The following is a 15,657-nucleotide window of genomic DNA, read 5'->3' on the forward strand; positions in this document are numbered from 1 at the left end:
ATGACAATCAGCAAGGCACAAGTGCAGTCACTGAACGTCGCAGGAATTCATTTGGAACCTTCATGCTTTTCGCATGGTTATACGTCGCTTTCTCAAGGGTGGGCAACCCACGAAATCTATATATTTATGCTATAAATAATACAACAAATAACGTTGTTTACCAAACTGCATTAAAATGAAATTAGAATCTATTGACAATGAAATAAAAGTCTATGATAATTATTTTCCACGAAGGATACGTGTAACAATACTCCACGCAGTATTATGCAGAGATCATGACATATTTTACGTATTCTTTCTTTCCTCTGATAATATATTTGTGAAAATGTATTTACATTATAAGTATTTATGTATGTCATATTCTTTAAGAGATCTACGATGCTCATAAACAAAGGAAGATTGCCAATTGAATTCGATTTTATCATTAACCTGTATAATGATAACCTTGACAACAACGCAACGCAGTCATCATTCCATTGCCAACTTCAACGCGAGGGAAGCCGCGGGTTCAGGCTAGTAGATCTATAATAGGTATGTCAGTTTTTTCCTTGTTTATTATTTTGTTAAGTTCACCTAAGTTAATTGGTGCTGAGTAAAAGTTTTTATATTTTGCAAAATTTATTGTTGTCGTTAAGTCTAGTAGTTCCCTATGGACTTCTTGCAGGATTGTTTTCTGCTATAGCGTTTCATGGTTTACTTGTTTCGAAGTGTGTATTAATAATATTTTACTTATTATTATTTTGGTTATTATTATGATTTGGTTTAGTTTTTGCTTAATTTCTAACATATCGTAATGGTCTGGTACTCCTGTTACGAACTTGAGTAGTGAGCCGAGTGAAATTAATGCTCGCTTTTGTCTTTTAATAAGTAATTGTTCCTTTAAAGTGTTGATTCTATTAATTAATGTGATGTTCTGAACGGAGTTATGATTCGGTGTTTTTGGTGTGTTTTCTATAATTGCGTTGCAGTGTTGTAATATAGTTGTTAGGTTCGTAATGTGGAATATGTAATCTTCCTTTTGGTATATACATATGTATATGTTGGATCCGTTTCTGTCAATATATACTTTCGTCTTTCAGGATTCGTTATTGATTGCGTCATCAGTGTTGTTAGGTTCAAGAGTAGGATTAATGTTTGTTTGAACATTTCTAATGTTATCCTTGTGGATAATTGTCTTTTGTAGTGTAAATCATGTCCTCGCGATTCTCTTTAATTGTATGTTGAAAATATCTTTTTAGATCTTTTTAAAAAATTATTTGTCCTGGCTGAAGAATATCTGGGTTGGTTTTTCTTCAATTACTGAATGAATTGTTTGATTATACTGTCTTACCGTCTCGAAGATTTCTTCTTCTGTCGTGCTTTGTCTGCTGCTATGGTGCGCGATATATCTAGGATTGTTGAGTGTAACCTCTCTACTTGACTGTTGGAGGTGGAATGGTTTAATGCAGTTCGTGCAGAGAACGTATATTTATAGAGAAGGTCCAACAACGGACAAGCGTGTAAACTGTCAAAAGCTAACAAAATGCGATGAGCGTGTTTCACCACAGCTAGCTCGGAAGGAGAAATCTTAACAGTGGCGCGTGAACAGAGCTGAGCATTTAATGAAAATTATGCTCAGAAATATAATATACATTGCTATTACAGACGTAAGAATGTTGGCTTTTTGCTTATATTTGTATACGTTTACATGACATCATATTAATTGATATGATACTATAATATAATTTCATATGTGAATATGTTTGTATATACATATGTATGTATGCTATATATGTATATACATATATGACATACTATCATAATATCCTAAAAAACTTAATATATTACATTAATATTATATGTAAATTACGTTCCTTCACTTAAATTTTCATACGCATCTAGATATTAGCACATAGTTACTTATATACATACGTATGTAAGTAAGTAGAATTAAAATTCAAATCGTGATATTATCACTTATTTGTAAAAATTGTGCGCGCACTGCTCTATACATACGTACATATGCATATGCGTATGACATTCCCACACAAATAATGCATACACAATATATGTACATACTTATATGCGTTCACATGTAGATATGTCACCCGCAAAAATTACAAATATTGTTCTACAAAAACAACAATGGTTTCAAATAGCGCCAGAAGCGTCACAAGTCAATATGGCAGCCAAATAGTCGATGCTAAAATTTGTAGAAAAACACCTAACAACAATATTTTCATTCATGAACGCAAGCGCACTTCAGGCAAAAGCTAAAAATCAAAAATTGAACAATTTCTGACATATGTATGAGAAGGAAAAAATGACAACCCCGCAAATATAAGTATTCAAATATATTAGAATAAAATTTACAACAGCTTATTTTTCGATATTCAAGTCAAGATATGTTTCAAAGAAAATATTCAATATTCCTCTGATTTATGTGTACAGTGAATCCCGGTTAAGTAGTACTCCGCTTAAATGAAAATCATCCATCTTAACTGCCTATATCTTGCTGCATCTCACGGTTGGTTTTTTGAAATACATAGAAATTATTGTTTTAAGTACAACTCGCTTAAGTATCCGCCCTTGCTTATGTGCCATATTATATTTTTATTTTTAGCAAACCCCAAAAATCTGTATCTTTGATTGTGGCACTAACAGGGATTGGCTGTATTTGTCAAAGAATGTAAAAAATCTTGTTACGCGGCTTGCAAAAATCTGCCTGGATATGTAAGTTAAGCTTTTTAGTTATTAAATAACTAAAAAAATATAATTTTTTACGGAGCTGCATTGGGGCAGAGTTACCGCGTATCTTTATTTGAGTTTTCAAAAACTGAAGTTAGCTTAACCGAATTACAATATTTATACTTAATTCTAACTTTAATAATTATAAGTGGCGTGATTCGCTTCCACGAATCTTATGCTGCACAACAGGTAGTGCAGACGCTGACCATGCACTTTCTGGTACATTTCGGTCACACGTGCCGGAAGTTGTAAGTCGATACTTGAGTAACAAGTGTTGTGTTAACTCTTCCCCTCTTAAATCGATTGTCCCAATCGGTGTTGATCGTAGGGTGTGCCGTTGTTATTTGTAAAAAAGGACCTTTCCGCATGTTTAGTACGTCCTCTGCACTAGATTCGGGTGATAAATATACCTTTTGACGATTTTTATATAAAAATGCTATAACGATTATAATTATTACAATTATTATTATATCAGAACTTAAGATAATTATTGAGGAACTGTCGCTTTTATTTATCAAAAATTCAATATTGTTTTCATGCTGGAGTTGTTTCACATACAATGTTTCCAGTCTTAATTCCTTATTAGTAAAATTTGTATTTTCTTTAATTTTAGTTACAACATTTGGTAATACAAAGGATTCATATACTTCCCTTTTTACATGATCTGTTAAATACGCTTATTTCACAATTTTTAAATTTTATTAAGAAAGTTCCTCTTTGTTTTATATTTTGTTTATTACAATTTTGTGTAATTTTTGAATGGAAATTTTTAAATATTAGTAGGCCTGGTAGCACTTCGTTTACAGATTGCTCATTACAAATTCTGAGCTTACAGTCAATTTTAATATATTTGTAAAACATTGGTCCCTCTCTTTAATTAAATTTTTCTCCAAATTGTCCTTAATTTCTACATTGTACATATTATCATCTTCATCTACTAGTACATCGTATTTGTCTAAAACTAATGATTTATTGTTTATATTGGGAAGGGGTTCAATTTTGATTTGGGATAGGATGCTGTTGGATTATTGGGGTATGAGGACGGTTATAATGATCGTGTTATCCTGGAAAAGCACTTCCGTTTTTATGTGGCTATAGCTTTCTAAGTCGGTAATGAGATTTCGTTCTGTGGATGTCAGTATACTTATCTGTTGGTATTATGCCTAATTTGCTTGAAAAAATTATCTGTCCACGTGATTGCGTAAAAGCGATATATTGTTGTTAACCTGATAGGTGTGTTTAATGAATTGAATGTCGTCTTCCAAAGTCTTGATCCTATTCTGCGCTATTTCTTTAAGTTCGTTTATGTAATTACTGACAATAATTTTCTGCTTATTTATATGGTCCGTAACGTTGCTTATTTGTCCGGAAATGAGGTTGCTAAAGTATAATAAATTATTAATATTTTGTGCATCTGTTCTTTCGCTTTTATGCAATTGTGTAAGTGCGTCGCTAATTTCTTTTTCGTCATCGCTGTCCATGGTACCTGCCATGTATTTTAATCCTTTCCCTATGATATTAAGGAGACCTCGTTTAGATTTAAAATGTGAGTGTAAACCTTCTAGCTTCGCTTCTAACAAAATTAAATCATTGTGAGTTGTGTCAAGCAATTGTCTGTCCTCGAAAGTAGTTGTCTTTAGTGTATTAATGTTGTCCGAAATAAGTGAAAGAGTTTCCTCATATTTGGTTAAGTTGATAAAATGTAGGACTTTATCATAATGGTTGGTTGTCCTTACTTCTCTTTAATTGGTAGGTATCCATTATTGTTTGTCAAGTCCTGAACGTCAATTTGTTGGGTTTTTGTGGTGGGTGCCCATATAATTAGGATGAGGTAAATTTGTAGGTTCTCCATTTCGAGGTTTTTCCACCTGCAAGTAATTTTTTCTTCTTTACATTGTTTTATGTTGTTTTTGTGAACAATCCTGCCTGTTTTAGTTTTTATGGTGGTATTAGAATTCTGCGCGACAATTTCTTTCCTAAATCTAGGTGATAACTTATCTTAACAAAAATTTCATCTCCTTCAAAATTTTGTTTGGGTGGCGTTCGGTTTTTATTGTGGTAGGAAAGATCTGCCAATTGCTTTTCCTGATTATTTTCTTTCTTCTTCTATTAGCCTGTGGTCGCTACTGACCCGTCTTCCGAAGAAGATTTCAATTGGTTTTTTTCCGTTGTTGAGTGAATAGTGTAGTTATATTCTTTGATTGATTGTTCCAAAAGTTCTTGGAATGATCGGTGGGTTTTCTCTGTTTGCAGGCAACGCCTAATCTCCTGTAGAGTAGAATGGAATCTGACAACCTCAACCTGACCGTTCGAGCAGCTTGTGTAAGGAGGGTGCGATATATTTTGGTGCCAAATTCGTTCTCTATCATAAAGTTGATTGACTCTGAGTTAAAGGATCTTTTGTTATCTATTACCAATGTTTCCGGTACAAGGAAGAAAAGAATGTCCCTTAAAGGTTGTCTGATATCCTCTCTTGCCTTTGATTAATTGGGTTTTGCGATGGCGTATTTTGAAAATTTGTCCATTGCTGTCAGAACTAGATTTTTGCCTATCAATAGTATATCTACGTAGATTATTTGTCCAGGGAAATTAGGTATGGTTGCGGCTAGTAGCTGCGGCTTTGATGGGTGGCGATCGTACTTGTTCTCCTTACAAGTAACGCATTTTTTATTATCTTATTTATTTTATTCGCCATACTTGGAAAATATAATTTTTCTAAAATTTGTATCTTATTCTCCTTGCAATTTCTATGCGCCCTCTTATGTTCATTTATAATAATATTTTCTTGCTCTTCCTCGTTTGTTATGTCTTCCATTGGAATAGCGAAAACCTAATTTTATATTTGTCAAAGTGTAAGGGTAAATTTCTTGGATCTTGCCCATAATGTGCTCCTCCGTTTTGATGCAGTTTATTACGGACGGATTTAACCCTGGTCGAGACCAACGGTCTGATACACTTAGTCGAGACCAATGGTGCTTGGCTAGACCAAGTTGTGTTTACGTACATTTGTATGGAAATACGTGTTGTATTTACGCTCATATATGTACAATATAGATACATTTTTGAAATTTCTTACTTCTCAATTTGGTTGAAATCAAATTGGCTGCCTTGTTCATGCTTGGCGTGGCAATAGCGTTCACAAAAATGTAACATTTTGAGAAAAATTACATTTTTTCTTAACCTTTTAAAACGCTTTAACGGACAAAGTATTTAACCAAGGTGGGTCAAATAAATTTCACCGGTTCACTATGGTCTGAAATTCAAATTTTTTGGCATAAATCCAAAAATTATTTTTTCTTATTTCAAAAAAAATAGGTACATAGTATTAATTGAGACATTTCAGTGGTCTAAAATATACAAAAAATTATTTGGATATGGCAACTCTGTTCTAAATATGAGCTGTAAAACATGATGCTTCTGAAGCAACAACAAACTTGTAAACAGTTCAGTAAAATATTGTAAGAAAACAACTGTTCGATAATAGTTAAAAAGGAAAAAAAGAAATAAATTTATATGGGAAGAATATTTTTTAACTTAATGGAAAAAAATGTGGTTTATTGTGTTATATCTGTATAGTGTGGAGTTTTGTTTGATAGCTTTTTTAACCGAAAATTTCGTATTAACCTGTGTTCTGTGGAGTGAAAGTTGTGTGTATTGTCGCGTGTTGATCCAGATTTTTATGTTCGGTGGAAGTTTGGGATATGTTCTTTAAAATCATGTATGTAACATCGACCCGTTTTTGCCCCATTTAAGTATATTTGTAATTTTCAGCAACCTTTAAATTCCAACACGAAGAAATGTTTGGAGTTTGGATAGAGAGCGATCGCAAAACTAATGTTGTTTTGGATTGGGTTTTTAAAAAAATTAATACTAATGAGTTAAGTTTAAAGAAAAAAGATAAAATAAGAAAAAAAATACAAAATTTATTAGCATATGTTAGCCAAAAATTATTAAAATGTAATTGTATGTATGTTTAATAGATTTAAAGAGAAATATCGGCTTAAGAGGAAACTGGCAAGTGATCTTTCTTGTGAAAACAATGACGATGTTGATTTTTTGAGTGATTTAGCATTTATTTTAAAGAAAACTGCATATCAAGCAGAACAAAGCGAAATAAGAAAAGCTGTTACCTCCAAAAAACCCGAAGCAGTTCCACTCACTCCGGAAGAAGCTCTCGCATTTTTACTTGAAAATGATTTAAGCAAAAGACAATATATCAACATGAGGTTGTAAATAAATAAAGGAATTGCAATTTATATCCAAGCTATGAGGAAGTAATTAAATGCAAGCTACTTTGCCGGCCTAAGGAGATATCTGTGTCGGAGTCTTCAGCAGAAGTATCACTGCAAAATCTCTTAGACCATACCGTACAACGCATTCTTTTATTCCAAAAAGATGTTTTGCACGTCATGGCAGAAATTTCGAATGTTGTTTTAATTGCTAGCAATGGGTTTGACAGTACAACGGGACAAAGTATGTTTAAACAAAGGTTTGAGACAAGTACACATCAACTTTTTGACCAATCACTGTTTGTAACTACCATTATACCTTCACAAATGTTGGACAGTTCTGGCAAAATTATTTGGAGGATTCGCACTACGCAATCAGTGTGGTTTTGCAGGCCATTAAAAATGCAATTAGCAAAAGAATCTACAGCTCTAATTCTATCAGAAAATAGTCAGCTAGAAATGCAAATATCTTATTTAAATCCATTTGAATATTACCTTGATAACGGAGAAAAATTATTGTCAATTATGATTTGCATATGACTTTAATTGATGGAAAAGTACTAAATGTTATAACAAACACCAATTCTAATCAAAAATGCCCAATATGTGGTGCTACACCAAAATAATTCGTAACAACTAAAAATTCTAATTCTGATGTTTTTAAACCCAAACTTACATCCCTTAGATATGGTATTAGCCCACTAAATGCATGGATTCGAGTATTTAAATTCGTTGTACACATTGCTTATAGAATCGAATTAAAAAAGTGGCAAATAAGGGAAGCTTCAGATAAAGAAGCATTCCAACTTCGTAAAAAAGAAATACAAAACAGGTTTTGGGAAGAAATGGGCCTTCATGAAGATAAGCCTAAAGCAAATAGTAGTGGAACATCAAATGACGGCAATACTGCCAGGAAAGCATTTAACAATTTGGAACTCTTTTATTTAATTACAAATATTGATATAGAAATTTTGAATAACTTTAGAGTTATATTAATTGCTATTTCCTGCGAGTATCCTATAGATACCACAAAGTTTGAAGATTTTTGCAAATGAACTGCCTTCTTGTACGTGGAAAAATATTTATGGTTTAAATAATGCCTGTTGGTTGTTTCGGTGAAAATGCGTCAGAAGCTCGAAATAAATTATAGATACAAGAGAGATCGCAACGCACATGCAAGAAAAAATAATATGACTGATGTTTTCAAAAGAGCAATGGATTCTTGAGACCCCCTTCTTTCAAGCTTGTCTTTATCCGCTAGAGAAAAATATCGGAAAAGAGAGAAGCTACCAGAAGAAGTAATACAATTGCTTACACCTTCAAGTGAGCTTCATATTTTCAACTTGCCAGGGGGATCTGAATACGATTCGGATAATTCTGATTCCGATATATCGGAAGCAGACGTTGTGGAAAACGCTTTAGTTTTAGATACGGAAGACTGTGATTTCGAATGATTTGCTTGGTACATATAACTTTTTAATCATATTCAAGTGAATTTAATAATTCTGTAACTTCTCTCTCATTTCAGATGTATAGTCAATGTTATTATAAAAATAATTGTTTCAGTAAAAACATATATGTATCGGGTGATTTTTTAAGAGCTTGATAACTTTTTTTAAAAAAAAAACGCATAAAATTTGCAAAATCTCATCGGTTCTTTATTTGAAACGTTAGATTGGTTCATGACATTTACTTTTTGAAGATAATTTCATTTAAATGTTGACCGCGGCTGCGTCTTAGGTGGTCCATTCGGAAAGTCCAATTTTGGGCAACTTTTTCGAGCATTTCGGCCGGAATAGCCCGAATTTCTTCGGAAATGTTGTCTTCCAAAGCTGGAATAGTTGCTGGCTTATTTCTGTAGACTTTAGACTTGACGTAGCCCCACAAATAGTCTAAAGGCGTTAAATCGCATGATCTTGGTGGCCAACTTACGGGTCCATTTCTTGAGATGAATTGTTCTAGTTTTCCCTCAAAATGGCCATAGAATCGCGAGCTGTGTGGCATGTAGCGCCATCTTGTTGAAACCACATGAGTCAACATTTAAATGAAATTATCTTCAAAAAGTAAATGTCATGAACCAATCTAACGTTTCAAATAAAGAACCGATGAGATTTTGCAAATTTTATGCGTTTTTTTTTTAAAAAAAGTTATCAAGCTCTTAAAAAATCACCCGATATATGTATAAATATTTGGATAATAAAATTATTTGACCACTTTTGCCTATGATATGCATTTTTCATTTTATGAAACCAAATTTGTACTATACGTCCAAGGGAGGTACTCCTAGGGACTGACCGATTTCAAATATTTTTGGTATCGTCGATGCGTATTACAAGAATAACATATTTACCAATTTTCGTGAAGATATCGCAATTTTTGGAGCTGAAATTCAAAAATTTTTACTATAGGTCCAAGGGAGGTACCCCTGGAGAATTTTTCTTAACTAAGTCATATATAACCTGTATGCGAAATTTCAATGGCCTAGTACCACTCCTTCTAATTTATGCCAAAAAAATTGAATTTCAGACCACAGTGCGGTTAGGTAATTTAAAGAGCTTTCAGGAAATGTATAAGTCGCCCCCAAGGCCTCACCGGGAGCGTGACAATTGGCGAAAATGGGTCTTCGCCATGTCCCCCCTTTTGTTTCACTACAGTTGGGGGGTATGGGGCCGGGGGGGATCAAAAGCATTTTGCGAGTTCGTTCACCCCTGCGGCTTTCAGGAAAGCCCTCAACCTCCCCTCTATCCTTACCAAGGGCGTGACAATAGCGTTCACAAAAAATGTAACATTTTGAGAAAAATTACATTTTTCTTAATCTTTAAAACGCTCTAGCGGCTAAAGTATTTGACCTAGATAAACATACAAACCAATTTGGACATGTAACGAACATGAAAACAGATAAATCAACCGTGTGAAGTTATAGAAACGTACCAAAGTTCATATATTTTCATACAAAATATATGGGGTCTAGCCGAGCACCATTGGTGCACTAAGGTGTAATATTATAATATCCTTTTTTCGTCCTTTTCGATACGATACCCTTGAATTTTAATTCTGAATTCTATAGAGAATAAAATTCTAGGAAGCTACCTGGAAGCGCAAGTCGTTTGCTACACTCTAAATATATTTAAATAACATTTAAAAACAAAATATGCCTTGCCAGACCCGAGGGTCTCGATGAAGGTTAAATATCTTTTTAAAATAGAAATCAAATTTTGTTCGCAATAATCAGGTTCGGTTACTATATGACGATGGTAGGTAGGAAATATGATTTTAAATTGATATGTCGATGTTACATCCTTATTTAAAAATATTTGGTTTTTAAACGCGTTAATAGGAACCTCTACGCTGTATATTAAATTGTGGGATGAGCTATCATCCGAATTTGTCGCTATTGATAGCGTATGCAAATCTGATTCTTGGTGTGGAATTCTTGACAGTGCGTCGGCCACGACGTTTGTTCTACCTGGTTTATAGTGCATTTCATAACTGTATTCCTCTAGTATTGCTTTCCAGCGTTTCATTTTGCTATTAGCATTCTTGTTGCTTAACGCATAAGTTAATGGTTGGTGATCGGTGAATATTTTTACTCTGGCCGATCCATACAGATAATTACGAAATGAATTCAATGCCCAAATGATGGCTAACATTTCTTTTTCGTTTGCGGCATATTGCTCTTCCGCTTTGCTTAATGTCCTAGATAAAAATGCTATTGGTCTATCTGACTGAGACAATACTGCGCCTATGGCGAAGTTGGACGCATCCGTGGTCAGCTCAAATTCTTTGCTGTAATCCGGATACGTGAGGATGAAATCCTCTGAGGTGAGGGAGTTTTTTATTTTCATGAAAGCTTCTATCGCTTCCCTATTCAAATTTATTTTTATTTGAGTAGATTTATTCTTTGACGTACGACCGTATTCCCCTCTTAAAAGAGATGTTGGGAGTTTTACAAGTTTAGCGTAATCTCTTATAAAACGCCGGTAGTACCCTGACATGCCGAGGAAGCTGCGAAGTTGTTTTAAATTTTGTGGTTGTGCAAAGTTTGAAATGTCTTCAACTTTTTTTGGGTTGGTTCTTATGCCAACCGGTGTGATTACGTACCCTAAGAATTCTACTTCTTTTTTGAAAAATTTACATTTTCCTAACTTACTTAACTAAATTTAGCGTTTTCTAATGGTTCAAACACCTTATATATATGTTTGAAGTGTTCCTCCTCTGTTTTGCTAAAAATAATTATATCGTCGATATACACGTAGCAACATTTCCCTATGTGTTCTCTTAATATATCATCTAATGCGCGTTGAAAAATAGATGGCGCATTTTTTAGGCCAAATGGTTTTCGAGTAAATTCGTACTTCCCATTTTTGATAGAGAAAGCAGTTTTTTCTATATCAGATTTTTTTAGTGGAATCTGGTGAAAACCACTTTTAAGGTCGAGAACTGAGAAGAAATTGCTATTACCTAGTTGAGAGATTACTTCTGTAATTTCCGAAATGGGGTATCTTTCCGGGATCGTTACTTTGTTTAATTTCCTATAATCAAGGGCCATACGGTATTGTTTATTTCCTGCCTCGTCTGGCTTCTTTGGTACAATCCACACTGGGATTGGGGTACGGTGATCTATATGGTCTAATTATACCATCGCTTAAAAGCTTTTCTACCTAAGATTCCACTTCCTGTTTCAATGCTGCAGGATATTGATAGAATTTTGTGTAAACAGGGGAATCGGGTGTTGTCCGAATTCGTCCGACAACTTTTGTTGTATAGGTTAGCTTTTCGTCAGGTTCGGAAAAAAGCTTTGGGTATTTATTTACGATGTTTTCCATCGTGCGCATTTGATTGAGAGGTTTCCCTCATTTACATTAATTGCGTTCACTCGGGGAGCTATTTGAGGTGAACCTTGAAGCCGTCACTTAAAGTCATGTAATTTTCGCCAGTGCATATAATGGCTTTAAATTCCCGAAGGGTATCATTCCTTAGAACACCGTCAAATGTTTTGAGAAGTGGCATTAAATAGAATTTAATTTTATCTTTAAAGTTAAAAAGTTGAACATAAGTATGTACTCTGATTTCAAAATTTCCGACAATAGATTTTGCAAAAAAGGGATTGTCGTTTTGTATTCTTTTTTTTTTGCCCGCTCTGGCTTAACATAATTTTTACTGGAACCTGGGTCCACTAAAAATTTTAAAATTCTACCGCTCTCCGCCTTTACTTCGAAGAAGGGGAGCGAAGAGCTAACTATTCTAAAAAATGGATATCCCTTGGTTCACCAAATTGTCCGTCTTCCTGTGAAGCTGTGTCAATGTGAAATGTTCGTTGCTCTTTCCTTCGCTGTTGATTCGGAAATTGTTGTGGCCTCTTGCCAAAGTGCTCACTTCCTTGGGGTCTGTTTATATAGTTAACGCGACGAGAGTGTATGCTCGGGTCGACGTCCATGGGCTCTGGACGTGGCTGCGGTTTCGAAGGTCTTGAGGGGTTATTATCGTAGTGAAAATTGTTATATTGTTGTTGCCGGCTATCGTATTTCTAATAGTCTAGGTAAATCCCCGTTAAGTCTTCTTATAAAAGTATCTAATGCTTTGTCTCTATATGCTTGCGTCAGCATGCGAAGAGATTCGTTGCCCATATCGAGACAACCTAATTTATTTAGTATCAATGAAAGGTGGCTATACACCTGTTTATAGAAATCTGAAACTGTTCTATTTCCTTGGACCTGTGTGGTCATTTGATATTCTAATGTTGACAAGTCGCGCTTGTCACCGTAGTGCATAATTAGACATTTGGAAATTGATTTCCAATCAAGTGGCGTATTGTATGCTTTCAATGCCGCATCGGCATTGCCTATTATTTTGTTCCGTATTACGCTTAAAATTCCGTAATACTTCGGTGTCCCCTTTTGAGGTTTATATATCGCTAAAACTCGATCTACGCTTTTTTTCCACGAGTTGAATTCTCCTGGATTGCCAGAGAATTCCTTTAGACATTTTACGATGTCAGGTATCCTATCCAATTCGCCTAAGTTGTTCCTATGTTCTATGTCTATACTTTGGTCCGTAATGTCGGTTGCAATTGCATTTGGGTGTAATGCCGCATGTACCATTTGCGGTCCCTGTGTCTTTACTATGTCTGAAGCTATACTAGCTATGAGCCTGGACAGATCGTCCATGCTCAATTGTGTATTTTTGGATGTCTGAGGGGTATTAGGTGCCGAATTGGGGGGAAGGATTGGAGGCCGGATTAAATTATTGGGGTTCGCCATTTGTATATTCTTAATATTGCTATGTAGTATATATAATAATATATTAATGTTCTTAATATAATAACTAAGTAGTTATTATAGGCTGCTTCCACTTACAGGATTGTTGGAGATTCTGTTGTCGCTGCTACCACCGATAGTATTCCTATTAGCTGCTGGGCCGGATATCTCCACTTGCTGAGCTACAGTTCGCCTGTCGAATATCTGCCTCGATTCTTTTCCTTGCCTGCAATATGCTTCCACGAAATTTTGTAGCAATAAATTTAATTTATATTTTGTCGTATTTTGTTGCACGCACACACGTATATTTTCATTAATATTTAATTCGCGCACACCGCTTACTGTCTTCAACCGTGATTAATTGCTCACTTTTTATTTATATTTATATTTTCATTGTTATTGTATTTTAATAATTTGTGTTTTGTATTATTTTTGTAGTTTGTTAATCAATTTTTTTTGTTTTATTAAAAATCAATGATTTGTATCCCTGAACTTGTGTGTATTTTACGCTTAGCAAGTTGCAAGTGGCCACACTCTACAATTTGTTATTCTAAGTTTTTTTCCTTAATTGTTTGCAGATCTAGTTTCTTAAGCAGTCTTTCGATATTTTTTAGTTTTCACACATCGTTAGGTTTGTATTATTGCTTTGTTCGTTCTTTCACTTGTGCACGCTTTTCTTCAGTTGTTTGGTATTTGTTACACGTGTCGTTTTTAGTTTTGCTTTAAATTTTATTCATAATATCTCCGCGTTTTTATGCACACTGTCATGGATTTCTTAATTAACAGATAACACTTTGTGTGTCTTTTGTTTTTCACTTATTTAAACATTCGCGAATAGAGTTGGCTAGCAACTATTGCTTCCCGTTTGCTTTACGCTACTAGGGGGCCTTTATTCCTCTATTATTTATAACTTTTTAGCTCGGGCGCCAGAAACCAAAAAAATATAATTTTTTTCACGGAGCTGCATTGGGGCAGCGTTACCGCGTATCTTAATTTGAGTTTTCAAAACATACGTCTGTTAGAGCAATATATAGTTTTGAGCATAATTTTTATTCCACGCTCAGCTCTGTTCAAGCAAAATGTTAAAATTTCGGCTGCAGAGCTGGCAGTGGTGAAACTCGTCCATCTCGACCGAGTTCGCCTAAAATATTTTTACGTTCTTCGCGCCGTGAACCTTCTCTATTATAAACGTTCTCTGGTGTAGGGTTACGACGTTAATGTTTTGTTTTTGTTTTTGTTTTCTCACTTGCTAGCTTGAATAGCAACTTTATTTAAAATATATTAAAATTAGAAACTGTTTTGTCATAAATTTATATTTTTTCCATAAGCTACCAGCTGTTTATTTACTTTATAGATAATTTATGGATGCCGTCTTTGTGCTTAATAATTTAGTTGGATTTATAGGTTAGATTTTTGAACAATCATTAATGCAACTTTAAAATACCATGTTTTCTAGAACATTTTAATTTGGAATTATAATTATTTTAATATTTTTTTTGTTTTTAATTTATTTTTTAAACATTTTTTTTTTTGTTATTCTTTTATTTTGTTTGATAATTCACAAAACGGTTTCTAATATTTGTAAATTGCTTTTGCACGGTTATGTAAATTTTAAGTATTAAAGGGTACAGCCCGACACGTGTTGCAAAGTAACCACGTGAGTTTTTATTTCGCTTAGGTTCTTTTTTATTAAGGATCTTTTACGCAGATCCTACCGACTGCGCCCGTAAAATTATTTCTTTTTTAATAAAATATTTTTGTTTTTTTATAAAAATTGTTTTTTATTAAATAACGATCAAATGCACTTAAAGGAGCGCGTGATAATAATTTCTAAAATAACGCTAAGATCAAAGAGCATCGCTATACGGGGCCGCTTAATGCTGAAATAGAATGGTTAAAAGCGTGCTGAATGGAATGCTGAAATAAAGTCTCCAATTCAACATTAGGATATGTCACTTATGTATATGTAAGTTATCATAGCTAGCATAACTAACAAAATATACAACAACAAAGTTGTCGTAGCTAGTAAAATACATATACTGACAAGAATGTTGCAATTATAAACAGAAATTCAATTCAACAATATTCTGCAAATAAACAATATCATTGTTGCTCAATAAAGTTGATTTCCAAAATTTACAACAACAGCACATTTCGTCGGCACTAAACCAGAGCGGAAGCCGTGCCGCCGCAATGTAGGCCGTTTCTCGACCAAACTGAGGTTTGCTGTTTTGCTATAATTACACTGTGATAGCTTTTTTCAAAAAAAAAAAAGACAAGACCAAATTCGACGGTTTCCGACTATTTCGGGTCCTACGAATCGAACTGCATCATTACTTTTTTGAGTTACAATCATGGTTTCATACAAAAATTTTTGTTGAAGTTTTTCATCAAAGTGGCCCATTGTAGAGATAGGCACATTTTTCTTCCGGTCTCTAACTTTT

This window comes from Bactrocera neohumeralis, unplaced genomic scaffold (genome assembly GCF_024586455.1).
Source record: "Bactrocera neohumeralis isolate Rockhampton unplaced genomic scaffold, APGP_CSIRO_Bneo_wtdbg2-racon-allhic-juicebox.fasta_v2 cluster11, whole genome shotgun sequence".
Lineage (NCBI taxonomy): Eukaryota > Metazoa > Arthropoda > Insecta > Diptera > Tephritidae > Bactrocera > Bactrocera neohumeralis.